This window comes from Mustela nigripes, chromosome 1, assembly GCF_022355385.1.
Source record: "Mustela nigripes isolate SB6536 chromosome 1, MUSNIG.SB6536, whole genome shotgun sequence".
Taxonomy (NCBI): domain Eukaryota; kingdom Metazoa; phylum Chordata; class Mammalia; order Carnivora; family Mustelidae; genus Mustela; species Mustela nigripes.
In genome coordinates, this window is record NC_081557.1 from 251,447,128 (window position 1) to 251,454,100 (window position 6,973).

Sequence of the window (6,973 nt, forward strand, 5' to 3'; positions counted from 1 at the left end):
CAAGCAGAGAAAGACAACTATCATATGATCTCCCTGATATGAGGAAGTGATGATGCAACATGGGGGCTTAAGTGGGTAGGAGAAGAATCAATGAAACAAGATGGGATTGGGAGGGAGACAAACCATAAGTGCCTCTTAATCTCACAAAACAAACTGAGGGTTGCTGGGGGGAGGGGGTTTGGGAGAAGGGGGTGGGATTATGGACATTGGGAAGGGTATGTGCTTTGGTGAGTGCTGTGAAGTGTGTAAACCTGGTGATTCACAGACCTGTACCCCTGGGGATAAAAATACATGTTTATAAAAAATAAAAAAATTTAAAAAAAAAGTACATTCAAATTTCTAGAAAAAAATCTATGAAAAACGTCAATCTTTTGAAATTGTGTTAGGCATTTATCTAAGCTTATGTACTCTATCAAGCACCATGTATAAAAAATGATAAATCAGACATCATAGATTTAGAAACTTCTCTTTGAAAGATTCAAAAGAATGAAAAGACAAGCCACCGCTAGGAGAAAATATTTTCTAACTACCTATTTGATAAATGACTTTATCCAGAATATATAAAAAATTCTCAAACTTTAATAATATGACTATAGAAAACCCAATCTAGAAATGGGCAAAACAGGGGCACCTGGGTGGCTCAGTTTGTTAAGGGCCAACCAACTCTTCATTTTGGCTCATGTCATGATCTCAGGATCATGAGATCAAGCCCTGTGACAGGTTCTGCACTCAGCACAGAGTCTGCTTGAGACTCTCTTCCTCTCCCTCCCTCTCTGTCCCTTCCTCTGCTCACTGGTGCTTTCACTCTCTTTCTCTCTCTTTCAAATAAACAAACAAATAAAATCTTTAAAAAAAGAAATGGACAGGGGGCCCTTCGGTGGTTCGGTCATTAAGTGTCTGCCTTCCACTCAGGTCATGATCCCAGGGTCCTGGGATAGAGCCCCACAATGGGCTCCCTGCTCGGTGGGAAACCTGCTTCTCCCTCTCCCTCTGCTGCTCCCCTGCTTGTGTTCCCTCTCTTGCTGTGTCTTTCTCTGTCAGATAAATAAATAAAATCTTAAAAAAAAAAAAGAAATGGACAAAATATTTGGACAATTCAATACAGATGACATGAGGATGTCAAATAAGCTTATGAAAAGATGTTCAACACCATTAAACATTAGAAAAACAAATTAAAACAAGATGCCACTATATATCTATTTAAATAGCTAAAATTTAAAATGTTGATCATACTAAATGTTGGTACAGATGTGGACAATTGGAACTCTCCTTTGTTGGTGAGAATGTAAAAATGTCCCTACCCCATTTGGAAAACACTTTGGAAGTATGTTAAAATGTTAAATATATACCTATCTTTTAACTCAGTATTTTCATTCTTAGACATTTAACAAGAAAAGTAAAAGAGCATACAAAGACCTGTGCATAAATTTTCAAAATGACTCTATTTGTAATAATCAAAAACTGAAAACAACACAAGTTTCCACCAACAGACAAATGGTTAAAAACATTGTGGTAAATCTGTACAAGGGGCTATTTATTATTCCATTATATTTAAAAAATGAAATACATATGCAACATAGAAAATCCGAAAATATTTATGGTTTTTTAAAAAAGCCAGGCAAAATGAGTAATTGCTGCATGACTCCATTTATGAAAAATTATAGGAAATTCAAACTAATTTATAGTGACAGAAATCATAAGACTGATGACTGGTGGTGGGAAGCAGAGGTAGAAGAGAGAGTTAATAGACAAGCACGGAGAAACTTTGGGGGTGATGATTATGACCACTATATTGATCGTTGTGTTGGTTTCATGGGTGTATACTTATATCAGAACTTACCAAATTTAGGGGAGTCTGGGTAGTGCAGTCACTTAAGCCTCTGACTCCTGGTTTTGGCTCAGATCATGGTCTTAGCATCTGGGAACAGAGTCCTGCTTCAGGTTCCACAGTCATTCGGCATGGAGTCTGCTTGAGATTCTCTCTCCCTCTCCCTCTGCCCCTCCCACTCATGTTGTTTCTCTCTCTCTGTCTCTCTCTCTCTCTCTCACTCAAATAAACAAATAAAACCTTAAAAAAAACTTACCCATTTACACTTTAAATGTATGTCAATCACACTTCAATATAGCTATTAGGAAAAAAGAAATAACTGCACAATATGTTACTTATTTTCTAGTATGAACTTATACCATATGCATTTCTTCATTTGCAGTAAAATAAAATAAACTTAAAAACCGTAGTTATTTTACTCAATTGTAATGAAACCCCATTATCTATCTTTACTTCTCAACAATCTACACATCTTTAATGTGCAGAATATTCAAATCCATTTTTATGGACCATTCTGAAAAAAAAAATGAGACTAAATTCTTCCCATTTTAATGTTTCAAATAATTCTGTGAATATTTTCTCCCATGTCAACTTTTTTTCTGCTAAATAAGAGCTAAAAACTAGAGAGTCTACAGTTTGATTAAAATTTAAATCTTCCAGTATGCTTAACCATTAAATTATTGTTATATAGACATTTTCATTTCCTCTGATACATCTTATATGGATTGTTCATAATTTTATTCTCATCCTCAAGTTTTAAAGGAATAGGACATTACGCCCTTATGCACTGTCAAAATATGTGTAATTTAAACTTCACAAACTCTGAAGTTGTTATTATAACAAACTTTTGCTGATGAAGAACTCAGATTTAGAGTTAAAGCAATTTGCCTAAAATTACACACATGTTAACTTGCTAAGCAAGGACACAAACCCAGATATGATATTTTATCATATTATACCACTTTCCAACAAATTAAAGATATGGTACTTCCAAGATGCTAGAATTTTAAAATATATTTCCTCCTTTATATCATTTTCTCTCAGAACAAAAATTATTTTAAAGTGACCCATATCTAAGGACTCTTATATACTATTACATAATCTTTTGGAGTTGGAAATTCAGTCAATGACAAATGTGGTGCATTTCAGAAGAAAAATTTGGGATTTTAAAATCAGACATATACACATTCAAATCTAGATTCAACGACCAACAATGAATGTGAGTGAGCTTTGGAAAGTTATTTCAAACTGCTAGATTTCTATTTCCTAAATCTGTAATATTTCAAAATAATATTTACCTTGCTGACTATTGTCAAGTTTTCTGGTAATGTATACAGAGTGTGTAGCATGGAAGCAGTGTTCAGTAAATGGCTGCTCTAAAAAAATGGGATTGATGAATATAAATACTACTTCAAAAGGCAGTCATTAAATATTTCTACTACTTCCTAACAATCATTTACATTTCTGAAGACACATTCTTTTTTTTTTTTTAAAGATTTTATTTATTTATTTGACAGACAGAGATCACAAGTAGGCAGAGAGGCAAACAGAGAGAGAGAGAGAGAGAGGAGGAAGCAGGCTCCCTGAAGAGCAGAGAGCCCGACGTGGGGCTCGATCCCAGGACCCTGGGATCATGATCTGAGCTGAAGGCAGAGGCTTTAACCCACTGAGCCACCCAGGCACCCCCTGAAGACACATTCTGAAAATACATTATAAGAACATTGAAGAGGATGAAAAACTTAAGCTGTATGTATGTGTAGTATGTGATACACACACACGCATGCACACAAACACACACGTATTCTTCACAGTAAAACAAAAACATTGTTTTCCAAAGAAATATTTGGAAATTTAGAATACTTCTCAGATGTGAGTCACCATACTCCAGCAACTCTACATATTTATTAGGTAAGGTTAAAAAGATAGGATATAGGAAAATCATGTTTCCACAACCTCTCTACTACCTACAGCTACTTTGTGTGGCTTTGGACAATTTATAGCCAAGTTTCCACCTATTATAATATGAAATAATAGAACTAGATATTCTTTAAATTATACTCAAACCCCAAAATTCTATCCTATGTTACTCTTTCTAATTAAATAATATAATATTAGCACAATTTTGACTAGAATTCCATCCCACAAAATTAACACTGTGTAGATGATAAATTAATCAATGCCAACCACATTCACAAGTGCTTATTACTGTAGAAATGTAATGAATCACAATGGCTGGCTTTTTCATGTCAGTTGTTACAGTATTAATACTGTGTTGGACAGCTCTGAGTTTTGTTCTCAATTTTGCATTGCACAAGCTCAAAATTATCAGTTTAGCCACAAGAAATCCTAATTTCCTGGGATTAGTGTACTCTCTAAAATTTAACTCTGATGATTCTCTTTACAGAAAAGAGAATTACCACTATGGTAGAATTGTCATTAGCATGAAAACAATCTTGAACAAAAAGCTCTCTCTGGACCCCACGTCTTCCTATAACTGCTATCCCTTGTCCCTCTTCATTTGTCCTAGGATTGCTTCTCTGTGTTTATATTATTTGGCTACTCAACAATATTTGACACTTCTGGCTATCCCTTCTTTCTTGCAGCTTTGTTTTGTTTTGTTTTTCTCTCCAAATTTCCAAGATAACCTTTCCTCATTCTCTTCCTTCTTTACTGGTTACCATTTCTCAGTCTGCTATTCTAACTTCTCTACTTGCACTAAACTTCTCACTGTTCACAGATAATATCTAGAACATGTTTCTCCAAATCTTCCTTGAGTTTCATTTAGCTCGTGGCTTTAAGTATATTGATGCACTGTTGACCTCTAAACATTTGCATTCAAGCTTGAGGTCTTGCTTGAACTGCAGACTCTGATATATTTATTGGGATTCTAATAGGCATCTCAAAATTAACATGTCTAAAGAAGAACTGTGTTCATCATCCCCCAAGTGATTCTGATGAACTTAACCTGTTATTGTCTTTGTTGTTCTCATCCAAGCCATTCATCCTTCATCTAGATTATTGCAAAAAATTTATAATTCATCTCTCTGCTTCTATTCTTGCCCCCTTCGAATCCATTCTCAACAGAGCAAACAGAAGGATTGTGTCTCAAAATATAAATCAGATTGTATTGTTCCTCTGCTTAAAACCAAACAAAAGCTTCCCTTTACACTTGACACTTTGAATATATTGTGTGTATACACAATATTCCTCAGTATCTATCCCTGCCAACTTGGACCACATCTACCACCACTGTTCCCCTTAACTCAGTACACTCTAACTATGCTGACTTTCTTTCTGTTCTTCAAATATATTAACCTCATTCAAATCTCTGGCCCTTATCCTAGGATATTTAAATGGCTGACTCCTCAAAATCCAGGAATCAGCTTAAATATTATCTCCTCAGGGAGGCCTTCCCTGCCCACTTAATCTCTAGCACACCATTCTGTTTGATATTCAAGACATTGTACTGATTATTTTGTATTGATCTATTTGTTTATTGTCTGCCTTTCCCCACCAAATATAATCTTTAGACAGAACATTTTCTGTCTTATTCAGTTTTTTATATCTAATACTTATCACAGTGTTTCCTGATAGGAGACTCTCAATAGATGTTGAAGTAACAAAATGTAAAAATATGTAGACGTAGCTATCCACAATAGGCAAGAAAATGGTATCAGATATTGGAGTAGAGCTAGGATGGTCTCTCCAAGAGACCATAAAATGGCAGCTTGGCTTAGGCTAAGTGGAGACTTATATAATTTAGTAATAACCAGAAATCTTTGATTTTTAATATTTATGAACAGCATAGAAGTTATGAACTTTGTGTCTTTAGAATTTGTATATATTTTTTGAATTGTATCTTTCTCAAATCAAAGCAACTCTAACATGTAAGCAGCCACTTAAAGCAATAGGCATTAGGACAAAGAGTATACAAAGGCCATTAATTTTGGCCTGTTGATATTGGCACATAACTGTGACTTTTAAGTTAAGTCTGTGGCTCTAACTTAATTTGAATAGGAAGAACCAAATAGGACAGGTCAGTACACTCATTTCTGCACAGATTAGATTAATAAGCTCAGTTTTGGAGAGCTCTAGGTGCAAGGCTAACAGTTCCATTATTTCAGAGGTATATATGGACACAACACAAATCCTAGAGTTTGGGATTAGGCCATATTTCCTAGGCCAATAGTCCATTTTTCTATTTTTTTAATTCTAGAATTGAATCTAATAATTTATACCATTGCAGGTGCATTTTTAAGAATTATCAGTATCCTAGGTCACTATTTCTTTAGGAATATTCTAAAGAGTTACTACAGTTAACCTTAGGTATTAGAAACCATATGTGTTCAATCCTGAGTGTCTTTAATAAGCACAGACAAACCCCTTCCCTGCTGTGTAATTCATAGCCACACTAGGCGAAAGAAAACACAGGCAGGAAAAGGTTAGTCTTCAGTGACCTGAATCTTCTAAGTACTTGCTTGAGTGGCAGTCATCCGACAGAGGTTGCATCCCAGAGGATTCAGAGACATTTGCCTATTTGTAGATTCTCATCCCTATGGAGAGCTCACTGTTAGACCATTTCAGTAAGTGTAATAGGGCATAGATGCCTATCTTTTATTTTCATAGAGAAATTCTTTCTCTCCTTATTTTTTTCCTCACGAGCAGAAATTACTAATAACAGAGCTCTTGAACAAGTCCAACCTCATTTATCACTATAGTGCTTTCATTTGATTTATTTAATTATTTTCTGTTTTGTTAATTGTGATTATCCATAGTACTACAATTTATCACATTTTCTCTACTTTTTAAAATGCTCATTTGTAGTTCTTGTTCTTTCATGTCTTCTTATTGATATTCATAATTGCAGCTGCTTTGGAGGACCTTTCATATCTCCTCCTCCTTCTCAAAGTATAGCAGTATTTATCTTTAGTGTCTCTAGTCATTTTTTTCTAATTTTGCTATTTCATGTTGCCCTCATAAATATATTTTAATCCAGACTTTTCTACAAGGGAAATTTGAGACTGTCATTGATTTTCTGTTAAGACGATAACAACAAAAATGTTACCTAGTAGAAAAGTAAAAGCAGGTAATTTGAATGTTTTATTTAACGATTAATAAAATGCTCTGGATTCAATTCAATGATTT